General features: G+C 37.3%; 1 pseudogene; it reads right to left on the bottom strand.

The window, feature by feature from the left end:
• Positions 1 to 16,600, bottom strand: part of LOC137224272 (DNA polymerase eta pseudogene) — a 79,942-nt pseudogene that overhangs the window by 58,731 nt on the left and 4,611 nt on the right.

Genomic DNA, 16,600 nt, shown 5'->3' with positions numbered 1-16,600 from the left:
ATAATAAAATAGGTCATTGGAGGTGAAAAACTTAGGAGCTGCTACGCTATCAACACCAAATTCCCAGGTCTTCTCAATTTCCTAGTGCATTCAAGCATTTTTGCCCTTTTCTTTGATAAAATCTTCTCTAAAATCCTCTAAAACACATTCCATCATAAATGACTGTTAATATGAACTGCTACCACTGAGTAGATGGGGATGATCCTTAAACAACAAAATGTTAAGCATCACTTTAAAGGGGAATATCTTTGACTAGGGACTCCTCTGGATCCCAGTAATCAGTGTCGATTTCCCCTTCAATGTGAGAATAAGCTGGTTAACCAAAAATAAAATAAAATAAAATAAAATAAAATAAAATAAAATAAAATCAGAGGTTAAAAATATTAACTATGTGTCCATTTATTAGGCATTTTTTTCTAATCATTGAAAAAATGATTAGCACATTAATTTCCAGAATTAAGTGTTAGGTTTTGAAGTTCTTGGAGACATACAGCAAAACCCATTTTGGAATCAATATGCTGATCTCCACTTCTAAGTATTCATATCATTATATTTGGATAGTAAAAATTACTCTGGCAGTATGGCCAGAGTGTGTTTCCTGGTTGCTGCATACAATACTTTGGGTACCTTATACAATGAAGTGGTATCATGATGGTTTGGTATCATGGTAAAAATGGGATTAAGAAAAATCACCATGAATGTAATGGAGTTCTTATGGATTATTAAAAAAGAAAGGAGATACCCTTCTTCCCACATTTTCCTTGGTGTAATATTGATAACCTCCTGATTTCCAGTTGTATGAAAATTGGGAAATGTGGAATTGGAAAGCATAAAATCTGTAATTTCTAGAGGTATACTTTTGATTGTGTTTGGTCTGAACTGAAAGCAAAGAGTGTATATTGAATCACTCAAAAGAAACTGGAAATTGCATACTTCAAGCACACCTTTCAATGGTCTACTTCTGTCATTACAGTATTAACAAAAGGCTCTATGGATGCCAGCAGGCGTATCTACCTAGTTTCTGGGGAAGAAAATCTAAAATGAAAAGACTCAACAAAAGACTATAAGATGGAAGGAGATTGTTGTGAAGGAGATGTCCTGGATTTCCTTTTTTTTTTTTATCTGTTGCCAAGGAGCCCAGAACCTAGCTTACACAAAATCTTTCCTGGATATTTTGCTGCTAATAACCCTAATTACAAATGAGGTAAGACATGCAAATCTATCTTTTGGACATTATGTACATTCAGGGAGCATGTAAGCTCAAATTGAAAATGAAATGCTGTGACTGGATAAAACAAATAAAGCATATATTTTTTGGTGATGGATATGCATGATGAAGGTAAAAATAAAATGAACAGGTCACCTAAAGTGGAATAGATGAAAGAATACTTTAGAGTTCATAAGAAGTTTTCCTTGCAAAAAGATCAAACAATAGTTGAAAGTATAAAAGCTGCATTGTGGTAAAACTTCTATTCTAAAATTCTTTAGCTATTCCATTTAAAAACACGCATTAGCTGTTAGGTTAGCATCAAATATGGAAATGTCAAAATGACCATGGTCTCAGTAAGGGTGAAAGGAAAAACAGGGACTTGTTGTAAAAACACATCGTTAGCTATATTTGCACCTCTGGTTCATTGACCTTGAGAATATAGATCTTTTTTCTTTACCTTCACAGACAGTTCCACCCTCTGGGAAAAAGAATCCCTAATGTTTGGCTAGGTGTGCCTGGAGTTTTTCTTTGAAGACATTATGTTCCATTGTAATGAGGTCTTAATTGGATCTATCTCACTCATTCTCAGATCATCCTGGACATGTTTTAAAAAGTAGATTTCCTTTTAAGCAACAGTATCATAAAACAACCACAACAAAAACAAACATATAAAGCAGGACTCATTTTTAAGATTTTAGTAACTATGGTTTAATTTTTCAGAAATCATCTAATTGCTTTTTCTTTACTTCAAGGAGACAGGTAGGAAAATCAACCAACTTACACTGATTTGAATAAACCAAGAATTTGTTTCTCTCTGCTGCTTTATATAGATCTAAAAGGACATGAAGTGAGTATATATCTTGGAGAAATTATGTTGGATTATATGACATGTTCAAAAGACTTCTGGTTTATTACTGACAATACATTCAGGTTTGAAATTTTCTTCTCTTTGGGCCCCACTCTCACCTCTGACCTGTGTTGGGCATCTGGGGTGGGAAATTAACCTATGCTTCTCCTCTGAATACATCTTTATATTTGTGTTAATCAAAATATTAATTTATTTGGTATAAGCTTCTTGATGGGAAGTTCTGCATTTATTCTCTAAAACTGTGTATTTTCAGTGACTTTAAAAAATGAGCTACAGATACTGATATCCTGATATACTGCAATGGCAAATGCATCTCGCATTCCCTCTTGTACTTCCTTACTCCTTCTATGTTTTTTTTTTCAGTACGCGGGCCTCTCACTGTTGTGGCCTCTCCCGTTGCGGAGCACAGGCTCCGGACGCGCAGGCTCAGCGGCCATGGCTCACGGGCCCAGCCACTCCGCGGCATGTGGGATCTTCCCGGACCGGGGCACGAACCCGTGTCCCCTGCATCGGCAGGTGGACTCTCTACCACTGTGCCACCAGGGAAGCCCCCTTCTATGTTGTTTTTAAAAATAAATTTATTTATTTTTGGCTGCATTGGGTCTTCGTTGCTGTGTGCAGGCTTTCCCTAGTTGCGGCACGTGGGCTTCTCATTGTGGTGGCTTCTCTTGTTGCGGAGCATGGGCTCTAGGTGTGTGGGCTTCAGTAGGTGTGGCATAAGGGCTCAGCAGTTGTGGCTCCTGGGCTCTAGAGCGCAGGCTCAGTAGTTGTGGCACATGGGCTTAGTTGTTCCGCGGCATGTGGGATCTTCCCGGACCAGGGCTCGAACCCGTGTCCCCTGCATTGGCAGGCAGATTCTAAACCACTGTGCCACCAGGGAAGCCCCACCCCTTCTATGTTGATTTTGTTTTTCAACAACAAATGAAACAAGCTCATAAATTAACACCATCAATTTAATTTCTTCCCTGTCCCCTCTCCACTTGTCTACTATTTTTACTCATCAGAAGTGATAAGAAACACAAGACTTTAAAAAGGCATTTTAAAGTAGCAGTAATTTATTCACAACTCAGACTCTGGGTTCTTTTATTTTAACATGTAAAACTCACCATCTGAAACATGCACTGTATATCAGACATGTCACTTCCCTAAGTTGTGTTCTAAGAAAACCTATGCTTGTTTTAATTGGCCCTCTCTTCTCTGACTGATTTGAAGGTTGCTATACATAACGATGATGAAGTGACATGACAAGAGTTTTCTAGGAATGTTGTTGCTGTACGTGTATGGAACAGATTATTCTAGGGCAATTTTAAAGGATATTGAGTGAAAATAAGAAAAAGAAATGAAATAATTTAGGAATAAAACAACCATTTATTGAGTACTTACTTTGTACAAGATGCTTTATATACATTTTTCCATTTAACCCTAACAATGACCTTATAAAATATGTATTATTACCTTATTTCATAGCTCAAGAATCAGAGGCACAGAGAGGTTGAATAACATATATGACAGAAGAGCTGGGGTTCAAACCCAGGTATATCTGACTCTGGAGCTCACAGTATAGAAATGCAACAGATTTCTGTGTATTAATTTTGTATCCTGCAACTTTACCAAATTTATTGATGATCTCTAGTAGTTTTCCAGTAGCATCGTTAGGATTCTCTACGTATAGTATCATGTCATTTGCAAACAGTGACAGTTTTACTTCTACTTTTCCAATTTGGATTCTTTTTATATCCTTTTCTTCTCTGATTGCTGTGGCTAGGCCTTCCAAAACTATGTTGAATAAAAGTGGTGAGAGTAGACATTCTTGTATTGTTCCTGATCTTAAAGGAAATGCTTTCAGCTTTTCACCATTGAGTATGATGTTAGCTGTAGGTTTGTCATATATGGCCTTTATTACATTGAGGTGTGTTCCCTCTATGCCCACTTTCTGGAGAGCTTTTTTTTTTTTTTTTACCATAAATGGGTGTTGAATTTTGTCAAAAGCTTTTTCTGCATCTATTGAGATGATCATATGGTTTTTATACTTCAATTTGCTGATGTGGTATATCACAATGATTGATTTGTGGATATTGAAAAATCCTTTCCTCCCTGGGATAAATCCCACTTGATCATGGTGTACAATCCATTTAATGTATTGTTGGATTAGGATTGCTAGTATTTTACTAAGGTTTTTGCGTCTATGATTGTTGGTGATACTGGCCTATAATTTTTGTGTGTTTGTGTGGTATCTTTGTCTGGTTTTGGTATCAGGGTGATGATGGCCTCATAGAATGAGTCTGGGAGTAGTCCTTCTTCTGAAATTTTTTGGAATAGTTTGAGGAGGACAGGTGTTAACTCTTCTCTAAATGTTTGATAGAAGTTACCTGTGAAGCCATCTGGTCTTGCACTTTTGTTTGTTGGGAGTTTTAAAATCACAGGTTCAATTTCAGTACTTGTGATTGGCCTGTTCATATTTTCTTTTTCTTCCTGGTTCAGTCTTGGGATATTGTACTTTTCTAAGAATTTGTCCATTTCTTCCAGGTTGTTCATTTTATTGGCATATAGTTGCTTGTAGTAGTCTCTTAGGATGCTTTGTATTTCTGTGGTATCTGTTGTAACTTCTCCTTTTCATTTCTAATTTTATTGGTTTGAACCCTCTCCCTTTTTTTCTTGATGAGTCTTGCTAACAGCTTATCAATTTTGTTTATCTTTTCAAAGAACCAGCTTTTAGTTTCATTGATCTTTTCTATTGTTTTCTTGGTCTCTATGCCATTTATTTCTGCTCTGATCTTTATGATTTCTTTCCTTCTGCTAACTATAGGTTTTGTTTGTTCTTCTTTGTCTAGTTGCTTTAGGTGTAAGGTTAGGTTGTTTGTAATTTTTCTTGTTTCCTGAGTTAAGATTGTATTGCTATAACCTTCCCACTTAGAACTGCTTTTGCTGCATCCCATAGGTTTTGGATCATGGGGCTTTCATTTTCATTTGTCTCTAGGTATTTTTTTATTTCCTCTTTGATTTCTTCAGTGATCCACTGGTTGCACAGTTTTTAGGCTCCATGTGTTTGTGTTTTTTAGTTTTTTTTCTCATAGTTGATTTCTAAACTTATAGTGTTGTGGTCAGAAAATATGCTTGATATGGTTTCAATTTTCTTAAATTTACTGAGGCTCAATTTGTGGCTCAGCATGTGCTCAATCCTGGAGAATGTTCCATGTGCACTTGAGAAGAATGTGTATCGTGCTGCTATTGTATGGAATGTTCTATAAATAGCAGTTAAGTCCATCTGGTCTAATGTGTCATTTAAGGCCTGTGTTTCCTTATGAATTTTCTGTCTGGATGACCTGTCTACTGGTGAAAGTGGGATGCTAAAGTCCCCCACTATTATTGTGCTACTATCAATTTCTCCCTTTATGGCTGTTGGTATTTGCCTTATATATTGAGGTGCTCCTATGTTGGGTGCATATATATTTACAATGATTATATCCTCTTCTTGGACTATTCCCTTGAACATTACATAGTATCCTTCTTTGTCTCTTGTAACAGTCTTTATTTTAATGTCCATTTTGTCTGATATGAGTATTGCTACTTCAGCTTTCTTTTGATTTCCATTTTCATGGAATACCTTTTTCCATCCCTTCACTTTCAGTCTGTATGTGTCCCTAGATCTGAAGTGGCTACCTTGTAGAGAGTATATATACAGGTCTTGTTTTCGTATCCATTCAGTCAGTCTAAGTCTTTTGATTGGAGCATTTAATTCATTTACGTTTAAGGTAATTATTGATATGTATGTTCTTCTTGTCATTTTGTTAATTGTTTGGGGTTTGTTTTTGTTCCCTTCCTCTTTTGTTCTCTTTTCTTGTGATTTGATGACTAACTTTAGTGTTATGTTTGGATTCTTTTTTCTTTTTGTGTGTGTATCAATTGTAGATTTTCAGTTTGTGGTTACCATGAGGTTTTGATATAGCAGTCTGTATATAAACAAGATTGTTTTAAGTTGCTGGTCTTTTAATTTCATATGCATTTCCAACAGCCTGCATTTGTGCTCTCCTCACAATTGCTGGTTTTGATATAATATTTGTGTGTGGATGATTTCCTACCTTTATTGTATGTTTGCCTTTACTGGTGAGCTTTTCCATTAGTAATTTTCCTGTTTCTAGCTGTGGCTTTCTTTCTTTTTCTTTTTTCTGCTTAGAGAAGTTCCTTTAGCGTTTGTTGCAAAGCTGGTCTGGTGGTGAATTCTCTTAGTTTTTGCTTGTCTGTAAAGCTTTCGATTTCTCCATCGAAGCTGAATGAGAGCCTTGCTGGGTAGAATATTCTTGGTTGTAGGTTATTCCTTTTCATCACTTTAAATATATCATGCTATTCCCTTCTGGCCTGCAGAGTTTCTGCTGAGAAATCAGCTGATAACCTTATGGGAATTCCCTTTTATGTTATTTGTTGCTTTTCCCTTGCTGCTTTTAAAAGTTTTTCTTTGTCTTTAGTCTTTGTTGATTTGACTACTCTGTGTCTTGTGTTCCTCCTTGAGTTTATCCTGTCTTGGACTCTTTGCACTTCCTGGACTTGGGTGACTCTTTCCTTTCCCATGTTAGGGAATTTTTCAGCTATTTTATCTTCAAATATTTTCTCAGGTGCTTTCTCTCTCTTCCCCTTCTGGGACCCCTATAATGTGATGTTGGTACGTTTAATGTTGTCCCAGAGGTCTCTTAGACTGTCTTCATTTATTTTCATTCTTTTTCCTTTATTCTGTTCTGTGGCAGTGATTTCCATCATTCTGTCTTCCAGGTCACTTACCCGTTCTTCTGCTTCAGTTATTCTGCTATTGATTCCTTCTAGTGTATTTTTCATTTCAGTTATTATATTGTTCATTTCTGTTTGTTTTTTTTCCATGACTTTGTTAAACATTTCTTGCATCTTCTCAGTCCTCACCTCCATTCTTTTTCTGAGGTCTTGGATCATCTTCACTATCATTATTGTGAATTCTTTTTCCGGCAGGTTGCCTATGTCCATTTCACTTAGTTGTTCTTCTGGCGTTTTATCTTGTTTCTTCCTCTGGGACATATTCCTCTGTTGTCTCATTTTGTCTAACTTTCTGTGATTGTGGTTTCCATTCTGCAGGCCGCAGGACTGTAGTTCTTCTTGCTTTTACTGTCTGCTCTCTGGTGGATGAGCTGTGTAAGAGGCTTGTGCAGGCTTCCTGATGGGCTGAATTCCACTGGTAAGTGGAGGTGGGTCTTGTCCCTCTGGTGGGCAAGACTGTGCTCAGGAAAACTTTAAGCAGGCCATCTGCTGATGGGTGGGGCTGTATTCCTGCCCTGTTGGTTGTTTGGCCTGAGGTGTCCCAAGACTGGAGCCTATAGGCTGTTGGGTGAAGCTAATGGCGGCCTCCAGGAGGGCTCATGCCAATGAGTACTCCCTAGAATTGCCACTGCCAGTGTCTTTGTCCCTTCAGTGAGCAGCAGCCACCCCGCTACCTCCACAAGAGACCCTCCAATACCAACAGGTAGGTCTGGCCCAGTCTCTTATCAGGTCACCTTTTCTTCCCCCTGGGTTCTGGTGTGCATGGGACCTTGTGTGCACCCACCAAGAGTGGAGTCTCTATTTCCCCCAGTCATGGATTTCCTGCGCTCAAACTCTGCTGGCTAACAAAGCCAGATTCTCTAGGGGCTCCTCCTCCTGTTGCTGGATCCCCAGGCTGGGAAGCGTGATATCGAGCTCAGGACTTTCACTCCTGTGGAAAGGCCTCCATGGTACAATTGCTCTCCAGTCTGTGGGTCACCCACCCAGTGGGTATGAGATTTGATCTTATCATGATTGAACCCCTCCTACTGTCTCGTTGTGGCTTCTTCTTTGGCTTTGGCTATAGGGTATCTTTTTTGGTAGGTTCCAACATTTTTCTGTGGATGGTTGTTCAGCAGTTAGTTGTGATTTTGATGTTTCTGTAAGGAGGGGTGAACCCATGTCCTTCTACTCCACCATCTTGAGCTTGAGCAGTCCACAGAGTTAAGTTTAGAAAGGTAGAGAAAGAATGAAAGGAGAGACAAGGATATGTGCTGAGATGGTCATGAGGAGTTTGCTGTTGTTCTCCAATTATATTTTGAATTTGTGTCTCTACCATCATTGTGATTTATTGAGCATATACTATGTGATATAATGTTATGGAGGAGATGTTTAGGAAGTAGACCTTAATTATTATATATTTATTCATTTCACTAAAAATTTTCATTAAGCTTTAAGGTCTGAGACATTGTGCTAAGCAAAGTGAATGGCCATTCACTTATTGAATGTGAATTAAAGGAAGGTACGTATTCAGGTCCCATTTGTCAGAGAAAACTCCATGGAGGGCATGAAAAAGACAAACCAAGTAGTCACCATTTATATTATTCATGGTCCTCAGGGCATAGATATTGTGTAATAGGATGTATATACAGGTTTTATTTCCTATTTGGGAAGCAAACCATCTCCTTTTTCCTTCCACAGACTTAATTTAAAAACTCTGTTCAGAATACTAAGAGAACCTGTAACTCAAGGACTACTTTTAATAGATACGTAAGTTAGCTTCTCACATGAAGTCTGATAAAAAAAATTTATAGAAAGCGGGCAATAAACTTAATAAGGTGTTACATAATATGCAGAATAAATATTAGTACAGTACATGAACCTAAATGACAGCAAATTATAAAGCTTAGCATGCAATTAAAATCGCTAATGGAACACTGTATAGAGAGAATGTGTTCATTCTTAGATCAGTCAAAGAGCAGCTATTTGGTGTCAGAACCACCACTTGAACTAATGACACCTTAAACTTATTTTTAAACACTCTGTCATGCAATAGCTACACTTTATGGGTGTCTTCAGTTCAGTCTTTTAGCATACGTTGTACATGCTAATAAAATGTGTCCTCAAGGCAGGATGGTCCTGATGGCCAAGAGACAATGGTCAGATTTATGCTCAAGTGTATTTTTCTGATGTCAAACTTATGAACAGACAATAATAACAGTACATCTACTAGTGATTAGCAGGCTGACAGTATCTTAGATTTCAAACTTAGGAACTAAGAGCTGCCTGAAACTTGTCAGTTAATTGATCCTACTGCTATGAAAACTATTATGTTCTGAGTTTTTGTTTTTTACAAGGTTGTACTTTCTTGGTTCCATGCTCTTGTGCATGTGATTCTCTCTGCCAATGTCATTTACCTCATCTCTACATGTACAAATTTTACTCATCTTTAAAGACCCAGAGTAAATGACATCTTCTCCATGAAACTCTCCTCCAGTCCTCCCAGTTTGAAGTAATCTTTCCTTTCTCTGAACTTGTATTGCATATGTTTGTACTTCATTAGCACTTTTCACTATCCACATTATAGTGTTATGTGACATATATTTCGCATATTTAAAAATTATATACCTATAAAATATATACCATACTTATTTGTATATGTGTCTTATCCCTTATTTTGAACTAATATAGGGAAGAAGTGTCCTAGAATTAGGTATGGATGCAAAGGGATGCCAGCATTGGTTTACAAGCTAGATATGGACATTTACTGAACGTTTACCACTTAAGTGAGGGATATTTGTAAAACGATGGAATGACTTTGTAGTCTTTGATGGTTGGCAATAGAGTTGCCCTTTCTATGTGTAATTTAAAAAGTTGACATCTGTCAACTCTCTTGGCAAAAGAGACATTTGCATAAGTGAAAGGTTTCAAATCCGTGCAGACATTGAATGGGAAGAAAGGGATAATCTTCTGTATTCAAGGAGAAAAAGTTCACAGAGTTCATGGTAGGAATGAGGAGAGAAGATTTAGTGTTGATACTGAATCTGATCTACTCAACATTAGAAACAGGGAGCCTTTTGGTTTCTATGGCCATGGAGGTATGCCACTCAATCCCCTATCAAGAAAGAATCTGTTTAAGAGTGTAATTAGCAGAGAGCCTCCAGATATTGCAAATTTGGGATCCTCCACAGTCTTCAACTCCAAATTCATGCTCTTCCAGGGCTGCTCACAGCCAGTAACAGCCCAGGAGGGGTTCTGTGCACCAAGTACTGTAGAGCCAGGTCATTTTGGCCCCATAAGGGACTTCTCTAATCTTTGCTTTTGGCTTCCCCATTGGCCTGACTGGGACTTTCTTGAGCTACATTGCAGTCTGAGGCTCTTCCTACCCAATCCTCCTTCCTTTCCTCTCTCCATTCACAAGTGACAAAACAGCATTGGGATACAAAGTCTTTTCCTTCCTACTATTGACACCAATTTATTTCCCCCAATATATTTCTTGCTCTTCTAGGTCCATCTCTGTATCTGCTTCCAGGAGTACCTGAACTGACACAGCTTAACACTAACTAACATGTTGAGCAACCATCATGGCAAAATTGGACCTGAGTACCCACACTCATGAATTCATTCATCTATTCAATTTATTTTACAAATATTTTTGAGCATTTACTATGTGCCAAGCACTTTTGTTCTAGATAATAGTGATATAGGAATGAACAAGGCAAACAAGATTTTTGTTTTGAATAGAATCTAATCTATATTTATAAGGAAACCAATTAAATGATTATTGTTTCTCACTTATCTATTATCCCATAAGGTTGTGTAGCTCATGAGTATCTCCTAATGCTTAGCAACTTGGTGTCTCAGAAGGTTACTTTATGTCCTTCCTCTGCTTCCCTCCCTCCCTCCGCTTCCTTCTCCCCTTTCCCCTTCCTTCCTTCCTTTCTTCCTTCCTCCCTCCCTTCCTTCCCTCTTTCTCTATCTCCTTTCTTAAATTTTTTTTTCTTTCTTCCCACTCTCCTTCCATCAGAATAATTAATAATATGTTTCTAATGAAAGAAAACCTGTAGATGGTAGTAGATTTGGAGACTGTACCTTAATCTCAGTGAAGGCAAAGCACATCTCAACTTGGACAGGATTAAGGAAGGCTGATACATTATCAGCACAGCACAGTGGAAAAGAAAGAAAAAATTTGGGCTGTCGAAATATGTGGTTGACCACAGGTTTGACTTGGTTTTGGAGAGGCTGGTGTCTTTCATATTGCAGGGAATTGTGCATGTAAAAAAAATACTCAATACCATTTGTATCTTTTTTATTGCCAAATTTGGATTGTCTCCTTTTTTCCCTAAATTGGGTATTATCTTGCCACTTTGATATATTAAACTAGTTTTAGTATTACTGGAACCAAATTATATATCAAATCAGTATTTAATTTTAATTAGTAAGGTCACCTAGAGGTTTTCTCTACTAGACATCAAGGGATCAAGCTTGTTCAGTTAATTCTTTTCTTTGGGATTTTGGTCTAATTATTCATTATGTAACACACTGTCCGCCCCTTTCTAAAAATTTTTGTTGTGTATTTCTAGTTGGTTATTATCTGTGGCCACTGGTGTTTTTCAGTCCTTGTTGTTGGTACTGTAATTAACTTTTCTGGATCTATTTGACTTATTCAAGTTTCCTGTGTTCACTCATTTCTGCACACATAGAAACAAGTACATAGGTGTACATTAAAAATATACATATACTTATAGAAGTAAGAAAAAATATTTACTCATATCAATATTTCACTACTTATTAACATAAATAAAAATACCATCTTCACATTACAATTACTTTTGTACACCATTTTTTTATTATTTATTCTTACTTTAAAACACGAAGCCCATGGAAAATCTACCACTGTTACTAGAAATAAGCTATATTCTCTTGGAGTTTTTTTCTGGATGAATCTGTATTGCTTCTACAAGTAATAACAGATTTCCCTTACAAGTTCCCCCACAGAGTTAACTTGCTACAGATTTGTATCCTTTTGATTAATGTCCAACATTCAAAGATTTACTGAAAGAGCTCTTCTAAATAAGAATAATGTTACAAAATAATAGTTCTAAAAGTACGCATTACAACTGAAGAGGAGAATAGATACATTGTTTTGAATCTAACCATTATCAAAAGTACTAGAAAATTTTTTCAAGAAGGTGTAGACACCCTGTTGAAAAGCATCTAAATGCAGAATTCTTTGCTCTGGGATATCCAGCTGAATTCCACTTTCATAATATTTGATTAAAAGCAAATAAGACCCAGATTCTCTTATATCTGGTATCTAGAACTATCATAATCTAATATTATCACAAAAGCAAGTTTTTAATTGTCCTAATTTTATTCTAGTCTAAGAAAATATTTTTAACCATCAACTACATTTTATTTATTAAAGGACTTTCATGCAGATTATATCTCAAGTTTTTGTCAGGTAGATAAAGTAAATAAAGATGAACTTTCAAAAAAAATCATTTATCATTCCCCTACATATCACTAACCAAGTGGAAAATATAATAAATAAGCAAACTCACTATAGCAACAAAAAAATTAAAGCATCTAGGAACTAACATAATGAATGCAGAAGACCTTTATGGAAAAAAGTAAAGCTTTAATAATAAAGATATTATAATTGGATACCCATATAATAAAAAAAGGAATCTTGATCCCTACCTCACGGTCACACACACAATGGATTGCAAATGTAACTGTAAAAGGCAAGACAATAAAGCTTCTAAAATAATATAGGAGAGTTTTTTCATGAACTTGAGGTAGGTAAAGATTTCTTAAACAGGACATTAAAAAATACTATCCATAAAAGAAAAAGAAAGATAAATTGGACCAAATTAAAATTAAGAACCTTCTATACATCAAAAGCCACTATTAACAGACTGAAAAACAAGCCACAAATCAGAAGATATTGTAATACGTATATTTGATAATGACTCGTATCCAGAATATATAAAGTCCTATAGTTGAATGAGACAACCAAAAAAAAAAAAGGGCAAATACTTAAACAGGCATTTCATGAAAGAAGAATGGTCATCAAACTGACAAAAAGGTACTCAATTTCATTAATACCAGGAATATGCAAACTAAAACCATAATATGATATAACTATACACCTATCAAAATGGCTAAAATACAGAAGAGAAAAAAGTAAGTGTTGACAAACATGTGGAACAACTAGAACTCTCATATGCTGCTAGTGGAATTATAAATCAGTACTACCATTTTGGAAAATTTTTAGTAGTATCTAGTAAAAGTGACTACAGGCAAACTAAAGCTGAATATAGGCAAACCCCACAAATGAGCACTTTTAGTCATATACCCAACAGAAATGCATACATTTGTTCACCAAAAGATATTTACAAGAATATTTATAGCAGCACTATTCCTAGTAGTCCCAAACTGGAAACAACCCAAATATCCATCATAAGGGTAAACTGTGGTATATTCATACAATGGAATATTACAGAGCAATGAGAGTAAACAAACTCAACTATATACAACAAAATGGATGAATCTCACAAAGACAATGTTGAGTGAAGGAAGCCATACTCAAGTATATACTGCATGATTTCAATTTTATAAAGTTCAGAAATAAGCTAAATAGAAATCAAGATAGTGGTAATGTAAGAGAGAGGGGATAATGTAGGGAAGGATGATGACTGGGAGGGTAGGTAAGGGTGGCTTCTAGAGTTCTGGTGTTTTTTGATCTGGGTGCTGCTTATATAAGTGGGCTTACTTTGTGAAAATTAGCCGAAGTGTACATTTACAGTCTGTATACTTTATGTATATTATATCAATTAAAAGTTTAGATGAGAAAGAAAAAGGAAAACATACTGAATTCTAGATCTCAAAAGAAGCAGAACTATAAATCAAAATTTTTAACTTAAAAATCACTAAAAGGGACATAAATGAAGACCTAAAAAATTGCTGAAATATGTTCATGGATGAAAAAATTTAACATTAAGGTAACTATCTTCTCTAAATATGTAAATTCAATGTAATTCCAACAAGATTTTTAAGGAATTCAACTAATGTATTCTAAAACACATACTGAACAATAAATGTGCATAAATAGCCAAGACAATTTTGAAAAACAAAAGCAGAGGGGAGTCCTTATCAAATATTATGAAATACTGTGAACAGTAATAAAAATAATTTCTGGAGCAGAAGTAGACAGATTAATGGGATACTACAGAAACAGACCCAATTACATATAAGAAGTTAAGAAAGAATGGACTGTTTAATAAATGTTGGGAAAACCAACTCGAGATAAGAATAATAATTAAGGTGGCTCCCTACCTTAAATCAAATAAAAAGCTAAACTCCATACGGTTGAAATACCTAAAAAGAAGCTGTAAGGCAAATAGAAGAAACATGTAGAGAAATAAATGTCTTTAGGAAATTCTGATAGAAATGGATTTCTAAAACGATATTCAAAGTGCACAACCACAAGGTGAAAAACTGATGGGCTAAGAGAATTTGTTCAACAAAGTACATCATAAACAAAGTTAATGGATGACCTCTTTCACAGCTCAACATCCACTTACCTGGAAAGATGAGAGAATCTGTACATCCTTCCACGTGAGTCCTTGTTATTCATTCAGGTTGTAGTTTAAATTTCCTTTCAATCAATCCAAGAAGGATCAGAGTGACCAAATAAAGCAGGTTGCAAAGGCAGGAAGCAGAAACAATATGATGTTATGGAAGTACCTTTCTGAACAGTCCCTTCTGCTGCTGTAGGGCCTTGGGGCGACCCTTCAGTGTAGGTGCTCGGCAACAAGTCGGCTGAGACAGGCTGACCCTGGAGCTTTCGTAGTCTCTCTCGTACACCACTGGTCAGGTCTCCGTAAGCCTTGTCAAGGCTGGCACGTTCAGTCGCAGCAAAATGAGACCTTACCTCCATCACTTCCACACTGGCTTCCCGGTATTCGGTGAGGTCAGCTTTTCCCACAGGACGCACGAACTCGTGACAGCAGATGATCTGGACATAACTTCTTAGCATCATCTGCCCACATATTTCTAGTGAGCCCAAGCACACAAGCTTCATAACGTACTGCAATTACTCCACCAGACTTCCATGATTTGTACTGTACAACCGCACAAGTTTTAGTCCTCAAATGAGGATTTTGCTGCTGCTCCACTTGAACAAAAACAAACAAAAAACAGTCCATGTCCACCAGAGCAACTGTCCTCTCTATCAGCCATTTTTCAAGGTGACAGACACCTGACAAAACCGCCACCCGCGGACGCCGCCGACTCTGGGCTCCGTTTCCAGTGGAAGGAAAATGAAAGGATCTTAAATATCTGTTCCCTTTCCGGGAGTGGGCTAGTCAGTTTCGAGAGAGGTTTATTCCCCGTAACGACAGAGGAATGGACCAAAGGCCAAGAAGACGCTTGCCCGGGCAGCGGCCCACACAGCTGCGCTGCCTCAGCCGAGATCACGTGCTCAGCGGATCGCTCTCCTGACGCAGACGTGATGGTGCGCGCGCCACCAATAGCCGATGAAGCGCCTGCGCACCGCCCCTTACGTCTCCCGGGACGCCTTCTAAATGGACGTTTCTGTTTCTGTGGCGTAATGAATCCTGCCTTCCACAGACTCAACTGTTCTAATTAACCGTAACTGTTATTATATTTTGGTTTGGATGTTTGAATCTTCACGGCTTGGTGAGTAGCTGCTCTTTCAGCTGATCTGTTGTCGTTTCAGCACATTCTGTCATCCTAGAAAAAGTCTTGTTCTGCTATAACCATAGGAGGTACCATCACCATCCCAATTTTTTCTGTCCTAAGACATGAAGCCGGGTATCTTCCAAGGAGTCCTGGTTCCTTTGAGTGTGATTTGAAATTGTAATCTGCGCTTTATGAGTTCTCCTAACGGCAAGTTGTGTACACAGGTGCTGCTATTGCTGTAGGTGAAATGCTTTCAGCGGCAGAGCTGGGAAATATATTTTTAAGAGTATGAGCTCTTACATCAGATTTCTTTCTAAATTAAAAAGTTTGAATAATGTAAGTTTTTATGCTGCACTGGCCGTGTGAATCGAATTGCTTGTATGGGTTTCCTAAGCCAAGGCTTGTTTCTGTTCAGAACCAATGTTTTCTGAGACAGGCTATGGTGGAACCTGTGGGGTTGATCCACCCAGCAGCCTTTCCCCTTTCTTTGTTACTAACATTCCAATTTTCCTTCTGGGGACTTCACTTCCCTCCTTCCATGCTGTTCTAGTGGGAGAGTCATGTGCACTGTTTGGACACGTGTCTGAGATAAGATTAACCCTATCCTCCCAGGAGTTTGAGTCTTCATTGAGGGGACATTGACACAAAGCATTGAAATGGGTCCTTCCAATGGCCATCCCTTGAAGAGATACTCTGTTAGTGCCTCTTTCCTAATTTCTTGGAGCATCTTTGATCCTATTGCTCCCAACGCCTGATTGTTCACTTTTTCATTAGGGTCTATAATTTATTTTATTTTTGTTAATTATTATTGTTACTTTGCTTAAGTTAACCAGAGTCTGTTTCTGTCACCTGCAACCAGATAATCGTAACTGATGCACTTTTCTTTGTGGGTTGCCAGTAGCTTCCACTCTAACCATGGTAGGTGATTTCTGACAATTATTTGCATGATGACATGATCAGTTTACTTAGAGAAGATTTCAGTCAGTAACAAAGGGTGTGGGGAAAATGTGGGTCCTTTTTATTCACAGAACAGGCTCTTTTGTTTTTGAGGCACA

Source organism: Pseudorca crassidens, chromosome 5 (genome assembly GCF_039906515.1).
Source record: "Pseudorca crassidens isolate mPseCra1 chromosome 5, mPseCra1.hap1, whole genome shotgun sequence".
NCBI lineage: Eukaryota > Metazoa > Chordata > Mammalia > Artiodactyla > Delphinidae > Pseudorca > Pseudorca crassidens.
Note: the sequence above shows the minus strand (reverse complement) of the source record. Positions and strands in the feature narration are given on the sequence as shown.